The sequence below is a fragment of the Ambystoma mexicanum genome, chromosome 8 (assembly GCF_040938575.1).
Source record: "Ambystoma mexicanum isolate Mex_15411 chromosome 8, UKY_AmexF1_1, whole genome shotgun sequence".
NCBI classification, from domain to species: domain Eukaryota; kingdom Metazoa; phylum Chordata; class Amphibia; order Caudata; family Ambystomatidae; genus Ambystoma; species Ambystoma mexicanum.
The window spans coordinates 310,104,381-310,131,593 of NC_090929.1; the positions used below are offsets into that span (position 1 = coordinate 310,104,381).

A 27,213-nucleotide genomic window follows, 5' to 3' on the forward strand; every position below is an offset into this window, starting at 1 on the left:
TGGGAGCCCTGCCCACACTTAGCATCAACAGACTCCATAGAGTCCTCCCTGCCAACAGTGTGCTCAGACACCTAAGCCGGACTTTGACAAACCCTCTTGTAGCTCCCTTGATTTAAGCCCAGGGCCAGTACACCGCCCCTCTCCCATAAGCCACACACCACCAAGCAGCACGATGCTGCTGGTGCTGGACGAGATGGAGCACAGTGTTAGGAAAGATTTCTTAATTATAGGTAATTTTCCTTCCATGTGGCAACCCCTAAACTTTTTGCTGTTGTTTTCACCCTGATCTAGACTTTGCCAGAGAAGCGCAGCCTTCCCCCGCACTCCTCTGGGCTTTCGCTCCATTCTTACAGGGAAACTGACATGCCCTTAGGACAATCAGTACCGGGAAACGTTGTTTTCCGTAGTTCTTTTATCATGTTGCAGCTTTCGCGCAACATGACACAAGAGGGCACTGTAAGCTAAGTTACTGCTCTCTTGGGTCTCTAGTCACTCTACAGGCCCTAGACACTCTCTTTGGATTGTTAACAAACGGTGCAAGTGAATCACGGACGGGACTGGTGGCAGCGATCGTTTCTTTGTGTTTTGAGATCCTTTTGGCTGTTTAAGCGCGTTTCTCACGCTTAGCCCAAAATGGTGGTCTGGCTTGGCTTCCAAAATGACCAGACCACGAGGCTCTTTGTCCTGCCCGCTGACCGTCTTGCCCCCTTCACCTTCCCCCAGGTCGAGCTGACCTGGGGCCTTCCTTATTTGGGCATGTACTTTCCCGCGAAACGCAGATGCTTTCGCGGGCTTCTACAGGCCTTGTGTGCGCCTCCAGGATGTTGGCTGGGATGTTTGGTCCCAATACACATCCTGGGTGCCAGAGAGTCTAGTGTGTCTTGAATGCCTGGGACCACAGTGGTCCGTGATAGGTCCACGTATGGTGTGAGTGTTTTGTGAGCAGATCTCCCATTGGGTCCTCTCCGTTTTAGCACGAAGGGAACTCTGGATAAGAGGAGGCTGGAAACACCACTACCATGTCGATCTCCTGAGTTCTCACGAATGACGGATACAGGAGCCAAGTATCCTGCAAATAAGAGGCTGAACCGAGGAATCGCTGGTGACCCGCTGAAGGACTGCTCCTCTGCACTGCTATCGCTCTGTGAAACCATTCTGCCTCTGATCGAACGAGAAGGTCTGTACTGGTACTTCGACCCTTTGGAATAGTGGGAACAACTATTCTCAGCATCTTCATCATCACCTGCACGTAAGCCTTCGGAAGCGTCCCTGGGTCATCCAGTGGACTGACCAGCCTACACAGGAGTCTTGCTCTGTTACCGCCGTCAGGTGGTGTTGTATTCTGAGTCCTTGACACTCTCACACGATTCGTACACTTGGCATTCCCAGGTCTGAATTGAGAAGTGTACATTGGTCTGAAATACACACGGCCGCTTCGTTGCCCTGCTGTGGTAACAATCTGTGCGGGTTCACTGCGTTTGGGACATCTTCAACTCTAACTTCTGCTGCCGCGGAATCTACACGACGCCGAGACGTCCCCTGCTCGTATCTGAACCTGCCAGCACTGAAATCGACGCGGAGAAGCCCGGGTCTGCCTGCATCGGGGACCGGTGAGTAGCAACGCTAGGAACAGGTCGCCCTCCTGCAGTAGCCTGTAGCTTTTCCTCTCTGTGTTGAACAGCACGCCTTTTTTGCACTCGCGCTCTGCTTCTGCCCACAAGTGGAGGCCACGCTTGAGTAGCGGAGATCTGTTCGCCCTCCTTTGTTCACCGCTCTGAACTGCCTGATTTCCTTGAAGAGACTCCCCTTGGCCCTTTGGCACCAGCGTGTGCAGGTACTTTTGAGCACAAGGCTCCACTCTTCAAAGGGCTCAGACTTCCTTCTAATTAGGTGGCCTCTGAAGGTGAACTGGGTCTAAACGATTACTTGCACTGCCTGTTTTCCTCCCCATCTAGGTGGTCTGCATGTTTCGTGCTTCGAACTCTTTAGATCCTTCGGTAATTGTATATATATTGTATTTGATTGTGATGTGTTGGTTTACTTGAGTTTTATCGTGATTCTTTACTATGGTCAATATTACAAAGGCCTTGTAATAAATGTGTCTATATTTTTACTATAACACCTGCTTGGAGTAATTTGTAAGCGTCCTTGCTTTGTGTGCTCATTGCGGGCTTTCAGTCACCCTCACCCCTCTTGAGACCTAGTCTTGACCGCCTCGATCGCTACCTTGATTGGTCTGGCTTGTCCAGAGGTTACCCTGTTCCAAGAAACTAGGCTGGCCTTCTGAACCTCTGCCCCTCCAGGACAGAGTTCAGAAATCCATCTTAACAAATTGGTGTACAGCGGTGGGATACGACTGAAGGTATCCAGTGTTGCACACGAGCGAAGGCATTTCAAGTTATTCCTACTAGGACACGTAGTGAATTGTCGTAGTATAACTTTTAAAAGGCCATAGTGCTATCTAACAGTATGGAAACAAATACCTTGTTAACTTTAAATGCTTCTAAATCCGAAACATTGAAAAATATTTGTGCGGAGAGAGGTGTCTCCTCTCAAGGCACCAAATTGGATATGACCCATAGAATTGTTACGTGGCAAGAAGCTCAGCTTGACGCTATAGCTTCCGAGGACAGTGCAGAAGGAGGTGGGGCTGCTCTCACTGGTAGAACTGACGGTTCTGCCGCTGCACTGGTCCACCGCGACCATGAGGACAGGGAGGATGTGATGTCTAATGTTTCCTCTGCCAGTGTCGATGGGGAGGCCATGCTTGAATTCAAGAAGCAAGAGCTGCTGTTTAGGCAGAAGGAGCTTGAGTTCAATATGGCCAAACTACAGGAAGAGCTTGAGTTCAATAGGGTCAAGCTAAAAATCGAACAGGCAGAAAAACAGAAAGACAGGGATCACCAGTTGGAACTGGCCAAGCTTCAGGTTGAAAATGGATCAAGGGTCCTGGACATGGGTCTGGGGCCTCCTATCATCCATGGTTTCCAAAAGATCTGCTCAGTGTGTATGAGGAAAATAATGACACTATGGACTGGCTGAATACGTTTAAGTAAGCATGTGAAGTTCAACAAGTTGACAATGCTGATAAAATTGCCTGGTTACATAGCAGACGGCCCCATTCTGGCTGCAGTGCCATTATGGAAATGTCGAAGGCTCAGCAAGCAGATTTTGCAATGTTGAAGCAAACTCTCATTTTAAAGTTTGGAAAGACTCCTGCCCAATATTTAAAACGATTTCAAGAGTATTAGAAAAAAGAAGGTGTTACTTGGGTATCTTATGTAACCGAATCCTTAAAAAACTTGACTGGCTGGGTCGAAGGTTATAAGGTTTCTACCTTTGAAGGCATGATAAGTCTTGTCATGCTGGAACATATTTTTGCATCTTCTTCCCCTGAGCTTAAGCAGCATTTAGCCGATTCAAAGGAGATAGATCCTAACAAGCTTGCCATTGCAGCAGATTTATGGGTGTCACATCGAGTGTCCCATAAGGACAAAACTCATCCTGGTAAGCAGGAGGAAGGGAAAAAGTCCAAAGATAAGGAGGGTGGGGAATCTGATAAATCTTCTTCTCAAAAGGGCCACAAAAGGAAAAATAAGGGTAAGACACAAGAGAACTCACAGGGTAGTGGAGGTTAGCCTCCGAAACAGAACTCTGGTTACAATAAGCCTCCCTATGTAAACAGACCCAAAGGATCTTGTTTTGCTTGTGGAGAAACTGACCACGTGAAGGGGGATCCCCGGTGTAAGGTTAAACCTTTGGGGTCCACTCCAGTAATCTGGCCTTCTCCTCCTACGAGGAAGAAGATATTACAGGAGAATCCTTCTCCTCAGTCTCCTTCCCCAGTGGGATAGAAGCTGAGGTAGTTTTAGTTTCCCTGGGTTCCTGGGAGCCTAAAGTCACAGAGGGTTATGCTAGGATTCCAGATAACACCAAGCACTACTTTAAAGACAGTGGGCCTCATTACGACCCAGGCGGTAAGTTACCGCCTGGGCCGTGACTTTACCACCATGGCGTAAACTACGTTTACGCCATGGTGGTTGGCGGACTTACCGCCCCATTCCGAGGTCGGCGGGGCGGTAAGTCCCCAATCCCCATTTACCCTTCCCCATTCCCATTTTTGCCCCATAGGGCATAATGGGAGTGGGGAAGGCGTTAATTACGCCACCGTAAATTACGGTGGCGTAATTAACTCCATGGTCCCTTAGCGCCATGGATTTTAACACCTGCTAAAAGCAGGTGTTAAAAGCGCCATGGCGCTAAGGGACCTCGTAGTTGGCGGTAAGGGGTCGGCGCAGCTAACGCTGGCGTTAACCCCTTACCGCCAGGGTCGTAATGAGGCCCAGTGTGCTGATCAATGGAGTAGATACTCCAGCTCTTAGGGATAGTGGGTGCAGTGGAACTGTAGTGGCTTCTACCTTGGTAGACTCAGAGGAAGTTGCCAGAGCTACTCTGATGCCCAGTATGTTGGCTGACGGCCCACCTTGCATGTTTCCAGTAATACCTGTAAATCTTACTTTAAATGCTACAGCAGTCTGGATTCCAGTGAGCATTCAGAGAAACGTCCCAGGAAAGTTCTTGTTGGGCAATGATCTCAGAGCTTTAGGGCTCGTGGGAGACACTGCTGACAGTCCCTGCACACTGTCTCAAACACGGGCAGCATTGGCCAAGACCAATGCGCTGCCCCAGCCAAAGGGGAAACCCAAGGCTAAAGGAGTAAGAAAACCAAAATGAGGGAAAGAAAATATTCCCCCGAACTCACCTACCACTGTGGTGGAGGAAGTTGGTCAATCGCCCGGGCCTGACGAGGAGGTGGCGATGCCTGAAGTATTTGACCCCAATGACCATCCTGAACTAAAAGACTTGTTAGTAGAAGGTGGTCCTGACAGGGAAGAATTCAGTAAAGGCCAACGTGAGTGCCCATCTCTGGAAGGCCTAAGGAGACAAGCCTGCTCCCAGCATGAAGGTGAACCTCCTGGGAAGCATCGGATTTATTGGGAAGGTCGACTCCTGTATAGTGAGCCCACAGAGTCTACAGAAGGAGACCATAGGAGGTTGGTGGTTCCCCTTGCTGCAAGACCCTTCCTCCTGCAGCTGGTGCATGAAGTGCCCGGTTCTGGTCACCTTGGTATTAAGAGGACCAAGCAAAGGTTATCCATGCACTTCTACTGGCCCAAGATGGGGGTGCAAGTAGAAAGTCACTGTAGGAGTTGTGCCTCCTGCCAGTTATCTGGTAAGAGTGACTCAACAATCCAAGCTCCATTGGTACCACTCCCAGTTGTGGGAATACCATTCGAAAGGGTAGGGATCGACATTGTTGGTCCCCTTGACCCACAGACATCCTCAGGCAATAGGGTTATCCTGGTGCTAGTCGACTATGCTACCAGATATCCTTAGGCCATCCCATTGAAAACTGTAACTGCCAAGTCAGTTGCAAAAGCGTTACTTGGCATCTTTACTAGGGTTGGCTTCCCTAAAGAAGTTGTGTCTGACAGAGGCAGCAACTTAATGTCAAAGTACATGCAGGCTATGTGGAAAGAATGTGGGGTCACCTACAAGTTCTCTTCTGCATACCACCCCCAGACCAATGGTCTGGTGGAACGTTTCAACAGAACGTTGAAGAGCATGATTGGGGCTCTGGAAGAACCTCAGAGAAGAAAAGTGGATCTTCTTTTACCATGCTTACTATTTGCCTACTGAGAGGTACCACAGGATGGTGTTGGTTTCAGCCCCTTCGAATTTCTGTTTGGTCACCCTGTGCGGGGACCCTTAGCCATAGTCAAGGAGGGTTGGAGATGCCCACTACCCCTGTTACTACCAAAGTAGTTGACTATGTGCTAGGGCTCAGAAAATAGATGGTACTTCTGATGGGTCTAGCTAGTGATAAATTGAAGGCAGGACAAGCGCTGGTGAAACATTGGTACGACCAGAAAGCTTCCCTCATCAACTTTACACCTGGTCAGCAAGTCCTGATCATGAATCCCATGAGGCCTAGAGCTTTACAGGACAAATGGTCAGGCCCTTACACAGTGGTGGAGCCCCTGGGTGAGGTCAACTATTTAGTGGACCTTGGAAGGCCTGGACAGGCTCCAAAAGTGTTCCACGTAAATAGGCTGAAGGCTTTCTTCCCAAGAGTCGAAATCGCAGCACTGCTACTGGCTTCAGATGTTGAGGAAGAGGAGTCTGAACCTCTCCACAACCTGTTCCAAAGCGGTCCTTCAGATAGCTCCTTTGAGGTTGCCCGAATGGCCCCTCCCCTGACTTCTGATCAGCAGGCTGAGGTGAAAAGTTTGCTTAGGCAATTTTCCCCCCTGTTTTTGCAGGCCCCTGGTTTGACACCTTGGTGCAAACATAACATAGACACAGGAGACAGCGTTCCTACCAAAAGTAGAGGATACAGGATGTCAGACAAAGTACGGTCTTACATTAAGACAGAGGTCAACAAAATGTTAGATCTTGGGGTGATTGAACCCTCTAGTAGTCCTTTCTCCAGCCCTGTGGTTTTGGTTCCAAAAGCAGGCACTTCTGAATTGAGGTTCTGCATGGATTACAGGGCTCTGAATGCTGTCACCAAGACAGTTGCACACCCCTTGCCTCGAACAGATGAGCTGGTGGATACCTTGGATGCCTCCAAGTACCTCAGCACTTTTGACCTCACTGCAGGCTATTGGCAAATACCCTTAGCAGAACATGCCAAGGAGAAGACAGCGTTTTCCACTCCAGACGGTCTTTACCAATTCAGGGTAATGCTGTTCGGATTGAAGAATGCACCTGCCACTTTCCAGAGGCTTGTGAATCATGTGTTGAATGGGTTGGATGAATTCTGTCTTGCATATTTGGATGATATAGCAGTTTTCAGCGCCACCTGGGAAGACCATGTGAAACACCTCGGGATTGTGCTACAGGCTCTTCAGAAAGCACACTTGACCATAAAGGCTAGTAAATGCCAGATTGGACAAGGCTCAGTGGTTTACCTTGGACATGAAGTAGGTGGAGGGAGGATACAGCCTCTTCCCAGTAAAGTACAAGCAGTACAAGACTGGCCTACCCCACAGAACCAAGTGAGAGCATTCTTAGGACTCACGGGGTATTACCGCAACTTCATGGCAGACTATGGCACAATAGCTGCCCCTCTGACTGCTCTCACCACTCCGAAGAAACCCAAGAAGGTAACGGACCGACGAGTGTGAGAAGACCTTCAATGGCTTAAAAGCCTCCTTGTGCCAGGCCCCTGTCCTCAGGGCCCCTGATTATCGAATACCTTTTATTGTGCAGACAGACGCCTCTGACACTGGGATAGGAGCTGTACTATCGCAAGTAGATGAGAAGGGTAAGGAACACCCTATTGGTTTCATTAGTCGCCAGCTTAAGGACAGAGAGCTCAGATGGTCCACAGTGGAGAAAGAATGTTTCTCTGTTGTGTGGGTCCTACGGAAGCTGAGGCCCTACCTCTATGGGACCCACTTCACTGTGCAAACTGGCCATACGCCCTTAAAGTGACTGATGAAAATGAAGGGAGAGAATCCAAAGTTGCTTAGGTGGTCCATAAGTCTACAAGGCTTTGACTTCACTATTGAGCATAGGCCAGGTGTCCAACATAGCAATGCTGATGGGTTGTCCAGAATGTTTAACCGACCTGAACAAGAGACTCATCCAGGAGTGGATTAGTTCCTCCTGTCCATAGTCTGGGAGGGGCGAGTGTTAGGAAATATTTCTTAATTATAGGTAATTTTCCTTCCATGTGGCAACCCCTAAACTTTTTGCTGTTGTTTTCACCCTGATCTAGACTTTGCCAGAGAAGCGCAGCCTTCCGCCGCACTCCTCTGGGCTTTCGCTCCATTCTTACGGGGAAACTGACATGCCCTTAAGACAGTCAGTACCGGGAAACGTTGTTTTCCGTAGTTCTTTTATCATGTTGCAGCTTTCGCGCAACATGACACAAGAGGGAACTGTAAGCTAAATTACTGCTCTCTTGGGTCTCTAGTCACTCTACAGGCCCTAGACACTCTCTTTGGATTGTTAACGAACGGTGCAAGTGAATCACAGATGGGACTGGTGGCAGCGATCGTTTCTTTGTGTTTTGAGCTCGTTTTGGCTGTTTAAGCGCGTTTCTCGCGCTTAGCCCATAATGGTGGCTTGGCTTCCAAAATGGCCAGACCACGAGGCTCTTTGTCCTGCCCGCTGACCGTCTTGCCCCCTTCACCTTCCACAGGTCGAGCCGACCCGGGGCCTTCCTTATTTGGGCATGTACTTTCCCGCGAAACACAGATGCTTTTGCAGGCTTCTACAGGCCTTGTGTGCGCCTCCAGGATGTGGCCTGGGATGTCTGGTCCCAATACACATCCTGGGTGCCAGAGGGCCTAGTGTGCCTTGAATGCCTGGGACCACAGTGGTCCATGATAGGTCCACGTATGGTGTGAGTGTTTTGTGAGCAGATCTCCCATTGGGTCCTCTCCCTTTTGGCGCGAAGGGAACTCTGGATAAGAGGAGGCTGGAAACCCCACTACCATGTCGATCTCCTGAGTTCTCACGAACGACGGATACAGGAGCCAAGTATCCTGCAACTAAGAGGCTGAACCGAGGAATCGCTGGTGAACCGCTGAAGGACTGCTCCTCTGCACTGCCGTCGCTCTGTGAAACCATTTTGCCTCTGATCGAACGAGAAGGCCTGTACTGGTACTTCGACCCTTTGGAATAGTGGGAATAACAATTCTCGGCATCTTCATCATCTCCTGCACGTAAGCCTTCGGAAGCGTGGACTGACCAGCCTACACAGGAGTCTTGCTCTGTTACCGCCGTCAGGTGGTGTTGTATTCCGAGTCCTTGACACTCTCACACGATTCGTACACTTGGCATTCCCAGGTCTGAAGTGAGAACTGTACATTGGTCTGAAATACACACGGCTGCTTCGTTGCCCTGATGTGGTAACAATCTGTGCGGGTTCACTGCGTTTGGGACATCCTCAACTCTAAGTTCTGCTGCCGTGGAATCTACATGACGCCGAGACGTCCCCTGCTCGTATCTGAACCTGCCAGCACTGAAACTGACGCGGAGAAGCCTGGGCCTGCCTGCATCGGGGACCGGTGAGTAGCAACGCTAGGAACCGGTCGCCCTCCTGCAGCAGCCTGTAGCTTTTCCTCGCTGTGTTGAACAGCACGCCATGTTCGCACTCGCGCTCTGCTTCTGCCCACAAGTGGAGGCCGCGCTTGAGTAGCGGAGATCTGTTCGCCCTCCTTTATTCATCACTCTGAACTGCCTGATTTCCTTGAAGAGACTCCCCTTGGCCCTTTGGCACCAGCGTGTGCAGGTACTTTTGAGCACAAGGCTCCACTCTTCATAGGGCTCGGACTTCCTTCTAGTTAGGTGGCCTCTGAAGGTGAACTGGGTCTAAACGATTACTTGCACTGCCTGTTTTCCTCCCCATCTAGGTGGTCTGCATGTTTCGTGCTTCGAACACTTTAGACCCTTCGGTAATTGTATATATATTGTATCTGATTTGATGTATTGGTTTACTTGAGTTTTATTGTGATTCTTTACTATGGTCAATATTTCAAAGGCCTTGTAATAAATGTGTCTATATTTTTAATATAACACCTGCTTGGAGTAATTTGTAAGCGTCCTTGCTTTGTGTGCTCATTGCGGGCTTTCGGTCACCCTCACCCCTCTTGAGACCTAGTCTTGACCGACACAATCGCTACCTTGATTGGTCTGGCTTGTCCAGAGGTTAGCCTGTTCCAAGAAACTAGGCTGACCTTCTGAACCTCTGCCCCTCCAGGACAGAGTTCAGAAATCCATCTTAACACACAGACAGAGGAGATGTAGGCAATAGGGCACACACACTCCGAGCACATGCAGGCAATCCATGACTGCTTACAAGGGGCCACCCGCAAGAATGTGCGGAACATGGCAAGGAGCCATGCAGAGGCAGCTGCCTGTGCAGCCGGCCTGACAGTGTAGGGGCTGAGGGTCAGGGAGATATCCAAAGGTGTCTTGGCACTCGCTGAGGCCATCCAAAAGTGCAATTAACTGACATGCCAACAGCTCCAGGTGCCAGGGTCCGTCCCTTCAAGTTCTACAACTCCCACTGAGGAGTCACAGCAGAGCACACCGAGGTGTCAGTCCCAGCTCCATTTGCACCTAAGATCATCGGGGGCTGGCAGGGGGGGAAGAGGCCACGGTTGTAGAAAACATCCAGACACTTATTGCCCTGAGTGGCCATGCTTGTGAGTTGAGGGTGGGAGTAGGGAGGGGGGATAGTGTGCTGGTGAGTTGGTAGTGGGAGGAGGGAGGGGACACTGTGCTGGGGAGTTGATGGTGGGAGGGGGGTTAATCAGGGTACATAATTATGAGCAGTAGCCCTTGGAAGCGTACTTTTGTGATTGATGGGATTACCATAAAATAATTCGAGTCCAGATAACCGGACAGACCCAAGAAGATGGAAAAACACTGTTTTATTGACAATTCTCTAAAACAGGGAGATATAACGAACATCAGCAGCAGCTCGATCTTAATCTTAACCATCATCAATTCCAGAACAGCTTTTATAATCCCACAGTACATCAGAATGACGTCATCCTACATGGTGAATAACAAAACCTATCAAGGGTTGGGATTGGAAAAGGGCTACATCTAGGTATACAATCATTTTGGAATTAGTTATTTAATTGGCTGTCTCCTGTCAGGTGGGCAGCATTGGATTACCTCTTACTTCACAAAACACTGGAACTAACAGTAAACAGCAGCAGATTGGTCCTGCAGTGATTTGTGGTCCACTATTAGAAGACCTCTTATCATTGGTTTGGCACGCTTGTACCCAACCAGGACATTTGGTCCACTAGAAGCACGTAAAATCCTGGTGCAGAAGGACAAGCCAGACAGCTGCCTTGTCACCCAATTATCCCACCATCTCTCACCTCCCATGTCTTGAGCCAAAGATTTCTCTTTGAAGTTCAGCTTTGCAGAATGTTCTCTTCGTCAGAATTCAATGGGAGTGTAGGTACTCGCTATCTTGTCTGAAGCTCATGAATAGATCCTATTTTCAGCCCGTAAGTCACGTGATTGGAGACCACGATTTGTCCATCTGGCTTCTTCTATTTAGTGCTATTTGATTCAATTACTTCCGGTGTCATTAGCCATTTCAAACTCTGTAGACTGGATCACTCATCCTCCCATGTTCATAGATTTGCACCTGCAATGTTCTTTCTTGCACGTAAATTAAGAAATGTATCCTGCGCACACGTTTTATCCTCTAATTCTTTGAAGCGTAGGTAGCCGACCTTGGTGCGTCAATCTTGACTTCAAGCCAGACAACCACCCCTTGGTCTTCTCCATGGATCTATATTCCAGTGTTTGTTTGTCCTGTAGCCTCAGTTTCTCTCTTCATGATGGCTTGCTTACTATTATATGATACCAGCATCCATCTCCTCTATAATGGTGGCTTCACCTGCATTCTATTTACTATTTTAGCAAGCCTCTCAGATGACTTTATCTACCTTGCGTTTCAGCATATGTACATCAATTATGCTTCGGATTGTTTATCTTCTTCATGCATGTGATTTCTTCCATTTCCATACAACTTCTTTCTCGTTGCACCTGTGTTTACTTTGTTTCTTTGACTACTTTGTCAGTCTTCAATATTTATATGTTTTAAGTGTACCATTATTGTATCATTATTAGTTTCATCAGTGTGTCTTTGTATTTCATTTTCTCATGACATCACTTATCCTTCTGCTCAGTTCTGTCTTATATTCCTTCAGGCATTGGTTCTTGCAGGCTTTCATCGGTTCTGGGATACGTACGATATATCTGGCTCAATGGGAACTGTCTTCCATAGGTTTGCTGCGGTATTGGTATTATGGCAGGTGTAATGCATGACATAGTCTTGTGTCTCAATACATTGGAGGTGAGGGGGTGGGTTTCCTGATGACATATATATCTGCTCCTCCACATTCCCCCCTGTGGTTGAGTTCTCCACCACCTCTTCAATTGTCTCCACTCTCTGGAATTTCTTTACAAAGAAGGGTTTCTTTACTACCCATAACTTTGTCACCCCCCTCAGGTTACCTGCATTCTTAATATGTTCATTCACACTCCAGGTCATGTAGTTGCACTCCCCACTTGGAGAGCAGAATATTCCTCGTCCCACATAGTTCTTGTGATCCCTCGGATAGGATGTTTCATCCATGAAGGTGCTAGGGTACTTGCCTTCACTTGTTTGCGAGTGGTGCTTTCAGTCTAGATATTCTCTTCTGTTCCAGTATTCACATCAATCATGATTTTAATTCCCATGGCTTTCCTTGCTGTTTTCTTACATTGTCCAATTATTATCCTTATGATACAGAATCCCAGTAATATCATCACTAGTATTGCTCCAGGAGATTTGAAGGAATTTGTAATTCATTAGCAAAGAGATGAAAACCAATCGTCATCTCCTGCACCCTCATCTTCCATCGTTGGGTGTAGGGTTGTTAACATAGTTATTGCCTCTGTCAAGGTTCCATTCACTCCATCGTTGAAAGGGAAAAAAATGTACAGCAAGAAGGCCTGTCCTTGGCGCAAACGCCTCCTTCCATTGCTGTAATTTAGTCCAGGACATATCTATTCTGGCGGGTCATGAGTCTTATGGCCCTCAGTTCTTCCTTGATTGTGTTAAATCATTTTATGGTCACATTAATCATCTGTAACAGCTCCCATCTTGTGATCTGCAACCACTTGGCATTCACTGCTGTCTGGAGTCCTGGCATGATGATTGATGTCATTATCATTGCAGTCTTGCTGAACAGTCTATTTTCTGCTGGAATATTGACATAGGCCTCTATTGATTTTTAAGAAAAGTAGTTCTCCCTTTTCATTTGACGACGGCTGCACGTTCTCTTCTTTCTTTGGAGATCATCCATTTTCAAGAATTCATCAATCTTTAGGTCACCTTGAGGAATCACTAATGCTGCAACATGTATGATCACTATAGAACATGTTCCTCCCAATTCGTAGGCAACTGCATATAAGCTCTGGATCTGGAATACTGGTCCTGCTTCATCCTCAACTGATGTCAGCTTTAAATATTTGGCCCATGATTTTAGGTATCTGTCATTTACTACTTGTACTATCCTTAATGGATCCTTCTTCACTAAGTGTGCGGCACAGGACATAATTCTGTCTTCTGATCCTTCGTTAGGAACCACTCATCCATATACTGGTAGTTGAGACCTCTCCCAACATCCTGGCATTCCTGCTCTTTCCATTTTATCCAAACAATTAATTATCTTTATTTCCACAGTTTTCACTTTGTCTCCACCCACGGAGGAATACACAAGCATCTTATCAGTCCATCCCATCTATTTCTCCATCCGTTTTGTCTGGACATAGTCATCTTGATATGGAAATGTTCTCCTTGATCGCCATCTCAAGGTTGCCCAATTTCCTTCGAACTGTCCTCTAGTTATGCATGCTGCTAAATGACTGACGCACTTTGCAGCATATGAAGGCATTTATTTCACAATGAATGTTCTGGCAGTGCTCCAGGCATAAGGCATGAGAGAGCATACATAACAGCCCTCATCTGACACACTCCTCTCCGCCTATTTCATCGGTTAATACCACATGTTATTGCTCAAATGGGCTGAGTTACCAAGATATGTGTTTATGTCTTGATAGTCCTCCCCTGTGTCTCTTTTAAAATGCCTGACTTTTTTAAACCTGTTAGAAAACCCATCACTCGTGCTTATGCTAGGAAAAATCATACGTGTTGCATTATCAGGTACCGCAGCTGGGTAGTTCATACTGCGAAACGTCAGATACATAAAAACATAAAGACACATACAGAGAAATATAACAGACAGAATTCTTGACATAATATTCACATGACATTTGTTAGGCAGAATTATATGCAGTACCATTTGGGAACACTACACACAATTAGGACTACATGTGACAGTACAAATTCACCTTTGGTACAAGCCTGTATTACACAGTAAAGTGGTAGCGATGACTGAGCAGCCACACTTATCTCAAGAGTAAAGTGAGCAGTATCAATAGTTACACAAAGGACAGCAATTATTATGATTCAAACAAACACTGAGTCAAGGTTTCTGAGTAAAAGAATATACATTTATTTAGACATCAGTTATTAAACATTTCCCTATTATCAAGTAGTTGAAAAATCACGATTCTGATACACTACACCACATCCAATAGATTCTGGACAAGTTAGGCTCAAAATGAAGTGTGAGCAAAATGGCACTCCAGTAATAAAAAGGGAGGGGAAGACAAAGTTAGAAAGAAGTTGAGCAGTACCAACAAGTAATTAAGCAGGGCAATCTAGAAAAAGGAATTACAGTGAGGAAATCGAATCAAGAGGCCAGGGCCAAAGTCAAGGGACCAAAGTCTTTGCAGAGGATCACACAGTTCGAGGTAGTTTGCGGTTAAATCTTTGCCAAGAGTTCAGAACGAAGATGGTCAGGCAAAAAGTTACTTTAAAGAATAGAGTAAGACAAGCCTTCGGATTGGCAAAAGATTTCACACACATTCACCGCGGATGGACGAAACAAACAACCGGGTTAGCACAGTACCTTTAGAGCAGAAGAATGCTGTAGCTGAGGCACACGTTCCTGGCAGGTCCTGCAGGCTCACGGTTCCTGAAGCGACTGTCAGACTGACAAGATGGAGGAAGACTGGAGGGTCCTGCACTGTCCAGGAAAGAAAACAGTAGCAGAGCAAAACGACGAATAAAAGGTGCGCTCCTTAAAACCCAAGCAGAGTCAGTTCGTCCTGGCTATCCGGTTCACTGTAGCTATGTACAGCAAATTCTACCAGAGGAGTGAGGCCTGGCTAGCAGTTTGGTTAACTGGTTGTTCCCACCAGCTCAAGGGGAGAAGATTCCTTGCAGATCTCCCTGTCGTCGAAGTTTGGAGATTCGTACCCGCAGCAGGGCTTCATCGGAAGGTTCAGTCGTGGTAAAGGTCCTTTTCTCTCAGCTTCTCTTCGGTTCTCTCAATCCAGTGGCAACTCTGCCTTTTCAGTCCCAGAGACCTGCTTTTTATGCAGTTGTTCCCCCATTCACACAGCCTGGCTGTCAATCACACAGCAGGGTGGCTGTCCTGGCGGGAAAGTCACCTAGCCAATCAAACAGGAGTGCGACTTGGGTTATCAAGGGAACCCATGGCAGAGGCCCTAAAACACTTCCTTCACATCCTGCCTACCCAGACTTTCAGGTGCCTAAGGAGGGCTTCTGTGCAGAAGCCCACCAAAGGTCGACGCATAAAGGGACCAAACCTGGTTTGGCACGCAGAGTAAAACATGAGAAGGACCTTTAAAAAAGAAATGGCGAATAAACCCAGCTGGAACCGTATAAAATTGTATATGGTCCAGCGGGTTTAAGTTCGAGGCTACCAAGATAGCCTAAAACAATACCAAGGCTATTTAAGATAACCGTGTTACGAAAAATAGAGTAGTTACCACTGCCACCAGCCAAGTGTTAATGAAAAGGGAATGAAACAATGTTCCATGAGAGACAGACAAAAAGGGATAACTATTAACTCTTTTCAGTACTCTATGTAAGATAGTTTGTACTGGGTCTGTGGTTTTAAAAAGACTAATAAAGTTAAGGGCAACTTTACCTGTTCTGGGTGACAGTATTCAGTCCCAGAAAATGGAGTCTTAGTTGGGAAGTCTAAAAAAACAACCCTGTGTCACTGCACTGAATGTGCAGTGTAACACACAGTAAAATGATGATTCCTATGGAGTAGGTGAGGCTCCACAGTCTATGAACACAAAAAATCTAAAACACACACAGCAAAACACATGTAAGAGTTGGAAAAAAGGCTCACACTCTTACCAGGTGAAAATAATAAATCCTAGAAATACAGCAAAGCTGCTGAGGGGCTCAGTAGGTAAGGGAAATTAGCCATTCTGGAGAATTCTCCCTAACACCATTCCATCTCCTGTTGAGTGGCTGGGCTCTGCGGGATGTATTGACCCACTCCACTATGCTATGCGGCATCACCCTGATAGTATGGTGCAAGGAACTGCAACAATGGTGGCAAAACTCTTGTGCGCGCCAAATACCTACAAAAACGGTGTGCATCAGCACACAAAAAGAGGGATGCACAACCTGCCACCCATGTTGCATATGTGGTGGAATAGAGCAGACACTGCAGAAAACGTGACAGTGGGCTCCATGACCAGCAAACAGAGTGCAGAGAGAGAAGCAGCGCTTTGCAAATGAAACTTCAAAAGGTGCCTATAAATGACATTTGCTTTGTGCTAAAAACTCCAAAATGCCTATAACACAACACATTCCAATATTCAAAATCTTGCTTGGCGCTAAAATTCATGTAATCTTATGAAACATTGCAAACATACAAAGTTCTAATGTGGAGTGCAAAACATTCTTCAGAAAAACTGGATTGTCTGTAAACTGACAGCCCCTGTCGGAATCTGGGTGTAGTACCCTGGGCTACCTGAATGACAGCTATCAGATGAGTTACTGATGAAACTTAAAGTGATCTAAACTAAAAAGTCTGCTGGATCAGCAAACATAAAAAGGATTGTGGCTAAAAAGAATACAGATCTCAGTTGCTTTTTATCCCACAGAGTTAAAGCTGAGAAATTAATGTATTTATGTTTGATGCAACAAGTTTGGTTTTTCCTGGATTTTTAATTAGAAATAAATTAGCTGAGCTGAGCTGTAACCCTTTGGAAGTGGACAAACAGGTTCCCCCCAAGGGGAGTGCCTTCCTCTCAGCAGAAACTCACTGGGAGATTCTATTTGTGGGGTAACCCAGACTCTTGACTACAGAAATATAATGAACAAAAAAAGGCCCTTCAGCCCAGGAAACAGAGGAGTGAGAGGGTCATAAATGGCTCCTGGAAGAAACAAACAGGGAGGGGGATGCTCCTGGATGCAAGGGGGAGAGAAAGGGGCATACCATTTCCTGTTAAGCATGAACAAAGAACAATTTTTAAAGACTCATAACTTGTGATTCAAAATGGTGAAATATATACCAAGGACATATCTGTTAGTCGAATTTTTGGCTGCACGTTTTAAGAAGCGGCAGAACCGTGTAACATGTTCTCGACAGGAATGGCAATATATGCGGTTTTATGTGAAATGTATTAATCCTATAATTGTGGAAATGTACCCATACATTCCTATGTTAAACACACACATTTGTGGAAATTTGCATAAAGTTTGGAAATTGTGTTCATAGCAAAAAGGACAAAATTCTGTAGAAAGTTGAAACAAGACCCCACAGCTGCAGGATTCTGAGGAACAGATGCTACATAAAATATGGCATCTTTGTGTGTGATTTGTGTAAAAGTGACCAATGTAGAAATGTGTATTTAGTGCAAAATCCAATTTTGAGACCAGTAGCTAAAGGGAGGTTTTTAAGAACTGTAAAGCAAACCATAACATGTGACATCATCCGGACTTGATCCAATCACTCAAATGCAAGGCGGAGATGAAGTTTTGACCCAATCCCAGCTCACAGGGGCAAGCTTAGCTAAGCCGGCCCACACACCCTTTTTGAGATGTCATTTGAAAGGATAAATAGAGACAGCTGACAACACATAAGGATGCACTGATTCATTCACTTTCCTGATTCTGGCGAAGCACTCTGATCTAGCATTCTACATCCAGCTTTAACATCCTTCCAGATCCAGATGCCAAGACTCTTGCAAGAAGTAGAGAACTATAGACTTTCTGTAAGGCCTAAATCTTCAAATTTATTCTTGCAGGGAATAAAACACCAAATCACTGAAATCAATCTTGATATCTGGCAGGACAAGGGGCCATTACATCAAGCACTTAGTGAATTGTATATGACCCCTAAAATAAAAGAGGAGCAATGCAAAATTGCCAAAATAGCAGCCTACCTGTACCTCCACATAGGAGTCATACAGGAAAAGTACGCAGACCAAGTAGATTTCACAAAGAGGCATGGGGAAGCACAGCAAAAAATCCAGACTAATCTGGACTCTGCAGAGCAAAGGCTCCAGGGTAGCCAATAATCTGAAACAGAGGCTAGGCAATATGCCACCAAACTCCAAGAATATCTGGCTCTCTTACTGCAAAAGAATGCAGAGCAAGACGACCAGCACAGACACTGCAAAAAGAGTGTCAGGAAATGTTGGACTCTCTACAACAGAGTCAACAAAAGCTGGTGCAGCAATTAACTTTTAACAGAGTCTGTGCAGAACAGGTAGTTATCCTACAAGACCACATAGACAAATTAAAAGAGGAAAATAATAAATTAATTATTAAAGACTTAGAATCCCAACCAGAGTTTGATGAGGAGCGCCAGAAAGCTGGGGCACTTAAAAAGCAGAGGGATGACCTGGCTGCACAGAGGGGCACTCTAAGCCAGGAGGGGGACGCCTTAGGGCAGGAAGTCAGCCATTTAAAAACAAAATTGGATGAAAGTAACATGGCCCTTCAGGAGTTTGGGAAAATCAAAACTGATTATGAAAAGCTTTTAGAGCACACCAGGTGGGTGGAGGATGCTTTGGCAAAGAATAATCAGATCAGTAAGGACCAAACTCAGGAGGTGAGTCTCCTGCAGCAAAAATTGGCCCTATATGCCCAATGCAGGCAGGAAGCACAGAGAGACAATGAGGCTCTCTGTGAAAAAAATGACAGGCTCCACCAAAAGATAGCCATGCAAGAATAATATTTTTTTTTTTGTTTTTATTTGATTTAATTGTATTACAATTTTTACAAAAAATCCAGCCAATGATAGATTATTTGATTGTTCATTCATAGTGAAAGGTGAAGAGTTTCAACAAAGAGGCCGCTTTCACAGATTCAACTTTTCCATCAACAGAGATAGACCGATAGTACACCTTCTATTGGTGCCACTAGCCAGTAGGACCCATAAGTTTTCTACGTCTAGGGTTCAGTAGTTCTTCAGTGGGTCGGCTAGAAAGCGATGTCTATTCGCAGTTAGGCCAGGGCATTCAAGAATCAGGTGTTTGGTAGTTTCCACGGTGTCCGGTACTTCGCAGAAACGGCAGTTATTTGAACTAGATTGATTGCGAATCGACAAAATTTCATTTGTTTTCAATTGGTTCAATCTGAACCTTAAAAAGGTTCTACTCAGCCGTTTGTCTGGGAACTTACATAGGTATCCACGTACCCCATCGAGTTTCATCGGCATGCTGGGTAAGCTGGGTAGTTGTTTGCCACTTCCATGGTGTTTATCCAGTCGGCTTCGAAAAGTTTCTTTGATACGTGGTTGGGATTTTGTATTAGTGTTTCCAGGTTGATGTTTAGTTCTTGAAGGATGGAGAGGTTGTATTGAGCCCATCTGATCAATATTATATTGTTCCCATAGTTGGTTTCTCTCCTGATAAGTTCCAGAGCTTTGTTTCTTGGAGTGTCTAAGACTTTATGATATAGCATGAGGGTCGATCTCATTTTTAAGGCCAGAAGAGAAGATAAACACAATTCTCTTCTTTTCAATGCTATCAGTGTCGAGGTGGCCAGGTTTAAGACCCCCCGCCAAAAGAACCCTTCAAGTTTTGGCCAGATTGAATCAGGGATCAGAGGCATTGCGTCCGTTCCATAAATCAGGACAGGAATGACTTTGGATTTATAGAATCTTATAACGGGAATGATGGAAAATCTTCTGTGCTTCCTGTCCACTGCTTTGGCCTGCGCCGTAAGCTTCTTCAGTTTTAACCAGAGGGCCTCCTGCATGACTTGTTCTTCCTTGTTGTTGCTGATCATAATGCCCAGGTATTTAAAGGCATTAACCGTTTCCAGCGTCTTCCCTTCTCCGTACCAAGAGAATGTTTTCCTTCTTGTGGCTTTTGTTCCCAATACTAGGATTTTAGTTTTTTCTTTGTTCAGTCTTAAGTTGTTTTCTGTCAAGTAGCGTATTAGATTGTCTAGTTGGCGTTGCAGGCCTATAGGGGTTAGATCCATCAGGATGATGTCATCTGCATAGAGGAGTCTCTCAATTTTCGAGCAGTTCCGATGATTTCTTGTAATCTGCTATATAAGCATTATAAGCATTGTACAAAGCCAGTGCAAGCGGGCATCCCTGCTTTACGCCCCTTGATGTGGGTATTTCCCTTGACAATCTACCTTCCGCGCTGGTCGAAAGCTTGAACCAGGTCAATAAAAGCCATGTAGATGGGGGGGCCCCCCTGCAATACTCTGGCTTTGAGAGAACTTCGGAGGAGGATGTTGGTTGATGTTCCAGAGTTTTTGACAAAGCCATTCTGGAAGGGATCCACATGGTCAGAATCTATGATCCATTTTTGGAAAGCATCCAGGACCAGAGATGCAAACACCTTACCCATGACGGCCAGGAGGGCAAACGGTCTATAATTACCCGGTCATCTATTGGGCCCCTTTTGAAGATAGGTAAGATAATACTTTTTCCAGGACAGGGGAATATCCTGAAGGTGGTTGCAGTTTTTAAATATCTTACTCATTATAGTTGCCCATAATTCTGGATGGGTCTTGAGCTCGGCATTGCAAAGGCCATTTGGCTCAGGGGCCCTTGAGTTGTTCAGCTTAGTTATTTTGAGCATGATCGTTGCTTCGTCGGCAGGGATGTTCCAAGATTCGATGTCATGTTCTGTTGTCCTAATATCGAAGCCAGATGGAAGGTTGTTGTCGGCTATCGGTGCGAACAGATTTGAAAAATGGGTTATCCACTTGGCCTCTCCTACGTTGTTCTGAATGTCTCCAGATGTTTTATTTAGAGTCCCCTTGATCAGGTTCCAAAATTCCTTAGATTTATTTCCGCATATGGCTGACAGCATGTGTTCTGCGTCACACTGGTGTAGCTTGTATCGGTAATGTCTGAGCCAGCTCTTGTACTCGCGGACGGCCAGCGCCCACAGGTTAAGATTTTCTGCGGTTGGTTTGTTTAAATAAATTTTCTTTAGGCGTCGATGAAGCCTTCTTTTTTCCACCAGATCGCTGTTGTATAGGTGATTGTGGGCGACGACCGGATTGCGAGACTTTGACATTGGGATCAAGAATCTGGTCAGCAGTGGGGTATAGTTGAGGGCGTCTCTGGCGTTTGTTCCGAGAGTCCCACCATTACCTTGGAAGCGGGAGTATTGGAAATCGATATCTCGGAGACCTTTATCCGATATCTTTACCCTATTCCCAGTGGTCGACTTCTCCAAGGGGATCGGATATAAGAGAGAGTAGGGTCTGCAATTCATTCCTTCTGTAATGAGAAGATTATGGTCGCTGAACACCGTCCGCTTAACCGTGAAGTTATGGATCACGGAAAACAGGTCCTTAGAGAAGAATACGTGATCGATCGTGGCATGTTGGTCGCCTCTTTCCCACGTGGGGATCTCCAGGTTAGCATTGGATCGCAACCAATGGATGTTGTGCAAAACCCTTGTTCTCACTAGGTGCTCGAGCAGTTTCCCTCTTCTTCTTGCCCGAGTGTTTTGGTCTTGCTGTTTATGCTCTTGTCCGATCCCTTCGCATACTGCGTTGAAGTCCCCGTTTACAATGATGTTATGACGCTGGGTTTTCTCGTCGGCTTCATCGAACACGTTTGAGAGGATGGTTTTAAATTCCTCGTTAGATGTTACATCTGGATTCCAGTGTATGTTAAGTAAAAGGGTTTTCCCCTTGATGGAAGTCTGGGGGGGCTCCTGGATGAATGTTCGGTTTAGGATCATCTCCTGGATCCATTTGGGTGTGGCCAGGACTTCAATTACTTTGAGTCCCGATCCCTATCTGAGAGCTGTTAGTAACCCCGCAGACGGTCGACCCATGGGACCCTTTGTTGCTGCTGAAAAGGTTATTTCGCACCCGTCCAGTTGGGGTTTGGTTGTCAGCCAGGTCTCTTGCAGACACAGGATATGGAAGACACCTAAGTTGACATCCGTTGTTTCAGTTAGGTGGTCAAATCCACGCGTGTTCCAGGTTCCTAATTTTAGGCAGTTCTTTAAGCCTGTTTTGAGTTGATTTTCCTTTTTTCCTGCATCTGGTGATTTGGTTCCATCTTCTGGTGGTGGTTGCTAATTTTTCCTGTTACGTTGTGTATCTTCCTTGAGCCAAGTCCAAGGCCTTCTGGTTCTCTCCTCTGTTTTTTCCAATGCGTTCTGTGGTGCAAGTTTCTGAAGTTGATGTAAACTTCTCTGCAGCCGGGCTTGAGGACGCTCAAACGTTGGCTGTCCCCTATGTCGATTAGTTGGAGAATCGAAGTCCGCATCTGGGACTGTGCATTCTCTTGGTTTCTCGTATGTTCACTTGTTGTAGGACGGACATAAGTGGTCCATCCTGCTGACGTAGTGGGTGTGAGAGAGACCGGGCTTTGTTGTTGTGGTAATCGGTTCTCTCAAATCCGCCACTGGTCGTATCGATGGATCGGTTTGGTCGTTCGACCGGTTAATTTCTGTTAGTTCATATCCCAGGATCAGCAGCGATTCTGTTTCCTTCATCAGTTGGTACTTGATGATTTTCCAATTTAAGTGGATGTATGAGTAGTCCGTTCTTCCTGACGTGCTTGGTTCCACCATCCACAAGTCGTTGTTTCTAATTTGTTTTAGGCTTGGAATTTGGGCCAATATTTTCAGAATTTTGGTTCTGTTCAATGTGCCTCCTCCTCGCTTAGGATTCGTCCTTTTCAACCTAATAATGGAGTCACTTACAATTTGTTTTGTTGAGACCTTTAGTTCCCTTTCTCTCTCCTGCCTTATCGAATTTTTGATAGTTGTTGCTGCACAGTGGTTCTGAGAGAGTGGTTGAGGTCTGTTTCTGAATTCATCTTGCACTCCCTGTGAGTAAGTTTTCTGGTCAGTTATCCTCCCAAGATTGAGGGGGCGTAGGCTCACAGACCGAGATCTAGTTCTTCGATTAGAGGTGTTTGGTGTTCTGACTGGATGGTTATCAATTTTTTTGTTAACTGTTCGATTCGTTGGGTTTTCTGTACAGTGGCTTTGTTTTTTTGGGTGTTTTCTTAATGCGCACAATTCCGTTGAAGGTTGATCGTGCAAAAGAACTTTGATTGGTGGTTCTCGTTTGTCTGGTGAAGTACACACTTCTTTGGCTTTCCGTTTTGAGGCTTTTTTCCTGCAAGGTTCCAAGCCAATTTCATCAATTGTTATCGAACTCCAGTCAGATTGATCCTTTACAGTCATTACTGGGTTTGGTATCTCCTCTGATCCTGTTAGATTTATTATGATCGGTTGGTGGTTCAACACAACAGAGTTTTTGACTTGTGGTTTTGCTGTTGTATCTTGGGTTCTTTCCACCCGCTTGATTTTTGTCTTTACTGTTTGAGGACATTGTAACGTTACAGTCTTTTTTGGATTTTTCTTTGTGCCAAAGTGAAATGCAGTTTGATGCTGATTGAAGATGCCGTAGGAAAAAACCTTCGGGATTCGGTCTGGACCGTTGGTAATGGCCTTTTGGCGGCCCACTGATTTTGTATAGGAGAAAGGATTTGACGTTAGAGGCTTAGGTCCAGTGAAGGTTGTGGTACAATTGTCCTTGTGGGTGATCTTGTTGTTTTCATCTATTATCGCGATTATTGCGTCAAGAGGGTCCGCCAGGTTTTCTGGTTCTGAGACGTTATTATCGCCTGGTTGAAAAACTAAGGCCTCATGTTGGTCCTGAACTACAGGTAGGAGAGGTTCCGAATTTGTTTGGGTAGAGGTTGACACTCTGTTAGCTTGATCCCCCAATGTGCCATGCGTGGACAGCGATGTTCTAGAGAGGGCCGTTTTGAGTGATTGATCTATTCTTGACGCCAGACTTCCGTTGTTGCCAACGATAAAGCCTTCAAGATAGTTCAACTTTGACTGCATCGATGCTATTAAGGACATCTGGTCTTGTAGAGTGTCATTAATACTCTCACAAAGCTTGCTGAAAGGGGCAAGTGAAATCGTCACCGTGGACATGATAGACATCAAGTCAGTCTTTTTGTGTTGAGGCGTTGATTGGAGTGTCGGATGGCCTCCGTCATTCGGTCTTCTCAATTGTGTCGGGGTACTAGGGAAGTTGAAAAAACTGATGGAGCCTCTGGTTTTTGCTGAGGCAGGGCTTTTCCCTCTGAGAACAGGGGACTTGATAGTTGCTTGTACCGGAACAGAAGGGCTCGAAACGTCATACGTACTCCTTTGATCAATGCCCTGGCAGACCTGGATTACAACAGGGTCTGTGTAGACTAGAATTGGGCTTTCTTTCGGGGGTATGATGTTTGACCCCTCATCTTCTTTGTTTAATGAAACTGCAACAGTGTCAGGAGTTGGTTCAATACCCTGATTAGCTGTTTCCATTGTTGGTATAGGTTTGGGAGTACAATGCCATCAAACCACGGGAGGATCTTTCGCCGCTGATAGCGGCGTTTGGGACTGCGCTTCCTGAAGTGTTTTGAGATGTCCCCCTATCGCTGAGTTTGGGTAGGAAGCAAATTGCTCTTGATGGATTAGGCTCTCCAAGATTTCATTGTCAGAGAGTTCGTCATGGGGGGTCCACCGGCTCTCCAGTTTCCTCTTTAAAAAATCATTCAAAGCTGCCACAGTAAGAGATTTTGCAGGATGTTTCATAGGTCCCATCTTTTTGTTTTGCGGGACTGTGGGTTTTATGATCTGCCTTTTTCTGCACTTTTTGCTTGTGTGGCGATGTCATTTAATGTACATTTTAGTAGTTAAATTCTGATCATCCTCAACTGACAAGTTTTTATCTGAGTTTTTGGGTTGTGAATGAGGAGCTTGTCTAGCAGTCATCGCCTGGGCTACTTGATGTACTTCCTCCAGAGGTGTAGTGGAGGGGCAACTTCCCGATCTTCCAGGCGCTGGCAATACAACCTCATCCTTGTTAAAAATGTCTGCGCCAGGTAAATGGTGTTCTAAGTTGGGAAAAGGTATCGGATTCAGCATGCACTCGTTGGTGTCTTTAACTGACTCTGAAAAATAGGAAGTCTCTTTAGGGCTCGACAGGTCATTCCAGTTGGGGATTGGGTGCATTTCAATGGTAAGTAGTGTTTTTTTTAAATTGATAACTGGGGTTTTCGTTTGAACAGATGAGAAGTGTTCAGCTGCAATTTCGTTTCCTTCGAAGGAAATTGCACTGTCAGTTGCAGCGAGATTCGAGTCTCCTTTGGATAGAGGGAACGCGTGGCCCCCCGTCCACAAGGTGAACTGGGAGCCGCGTTCCCCAGGGGAGACAGATGGATTCGCTTCCCCGTCTCTTCCAAAACCATGATGGACTGCCGCAAGTCCTTATCCGCGGCGCAGCCCGACAACCCATGCACGCCCTGAGGGCGAACGGCTCTGCCCAAGCAGGAGAAGGCGAGAGGGGAGGAGCTAGAACAAGCCGCCTCCCCACACACCGCTGAGACGGCCAGCGTTGTCACCGGCTCGCCCGCCGGGTCCATGGGCTGCAGGAGCTGGGCAAGCGAGCCCGAAGGAGCTGCGCGCCCCACTGGCCGCCTGACAAGCACCGTCCTTCCACCCCACTTCCTCACGGGTAGTCCACGCACAGCAGGCACGGCAGTCTCCCTACGCGCCCGAAGGGCCCGGCGCGGGGGCCCGTCCCCCTCCTCCTCAGACCGCACAGGGCCGCGGTCCGCCGAAACAGCTCGGAGAGGGATGAAAGGTAAGGATGGTGTGCGGAAAGCGGGTACTGGGATGGGAAGGGTAGGTGTGGAGGGGGTGGAGGGAAGGGGGAAGGGATGGGAAAGGGAGAAGGTGGAGCGATGGTTCGGGAAAGGGGGGGTGGAAAGGGGTCTTTCAGTTGCGGCAGGATGTAAGGAGGGAGCGGGTTCCAGACCAGGGCTTCTAGTGCTGCTTTGCAAAGTTACCTCAAGTCCTGAGTCAGGGCTGGTTCGAGAGTGTTGCTGTCGGGTACCTCCATCTTAAAGCGGGTCCGGTGTTGACACGTAAGTCGGGGACTTTAGCAGGCGCGGGCAAGTCAGAATGGAAACACCGCCCCTGCAATGTCCCGCCAACGTCTGCCAAAGTCTGAAATCACACTCTGCAGCTCACTCCACCGCTTTATGCAAGAATAAATCATAGAGACCAGTAAGGCCTTAATAGAGGAACAAAAGGGTTAGATTTTTGCATGTCATCAGGGAGTAGGGGTGGAAATAGATGAGGTAAGATGGAAAAGAGAAACCCCTGAGCATAACCTCAGGACCCTTGGCATCAGGGACTTCACTCCCTTCAGTTCCATGGACTCTGCCACCCTCATGTCCACTGGCTCATATGAACCAAGGGCCACAGGGATGGTAGATTTCAATACAATGGGAGATATGGGACTTACAGATAAGTGCCTCCCAGAAATGGATAAGCTGGCATCTATGTACAGGTTCCCAAATATTAGGGCCAGCCTCTCTGATCAGGGAGACTCCAGTGAGGGGAGAATCAGAGAATTGGATCCTCAAAAATATCACCTACCAAGAGATCAGTCAGTCAAATTTGGTGGGGAATTCCATGAGACTAGGCCCACAAAGAGCATTTTAAGAACCTCTTCCAAGCTAGGACAGTTGGGGTTGCGGGGTACTCAGCCAATCCTTTGAGCAAGGGAGAGTCGGAAGACTATTCTGAGCGCCACAGGTTTCAAGAGACTAGGCCCCCACATTCTGCCAGCCATTCCCAAGCCCGCAGAATCAGGCAGAGCCTAGAAGATCAGACAGCCACCTCTGGTAGCAGTACCGCTGAGTCAGAGGATGAGTGGACCAGGGTGACCAGAACTAAAAAAGCCAACAAAATCAAAAGGGCCCTACTGAAAGATCCTCTGAAGCAAATCAAGGCTAGTTGGAGCGTCATAACACCCTACCACAAAAATGCCAAATATTCAGTTTGGGAGCACCTCGAATTGTTTGAGCAAACGATGGAGACTTTATACCTGAAGGACAGCCAAAGCTGTATTCAGTATGTCAAGTGGACATTTTCACCTGAATACTCCAGCTTATTTGCGGGGATGGAGGATCAGAACCATTCAAGATGGTCTACCTATAGGGCAGCCATCTTAAAGCATTTCTCAATACACAGAAACCCTCAAGAGGCCAGCAAGGTGGCCTACAATCTGCAATGTGGGGAAGACCAGGCCCCACAAGAATTTGTCCAAGAGATGAAACGTGCCTTTGCGCAGACCACCAGGAGGGTGCGCACAGACAGTAGGGAATTTATCCATACCTTCTTTCATGCCCTCCCTAAATACATTATGACCCAGCTGGTGAGGGACTTTCATGAGAAAAGATCATTAGACTGGGTCATTGAACAAGC

At 46.5% G+C, this 27,213-nt stretch overlaps 1 protein-coding gene across 1 annotated transcript in view; it reads right to left on the minus strand.

The window, feature by feature from the left end:
- Positions 1 to 27,213, minus strand: part of LOC138471868 (ficolin-1-like) — a 507,702-nt gene that overhangs the window by 143,099 nt on the left and 337,390 nt on the right. The gene's annotated exons all lie outside the window — the stretch shown is intronic.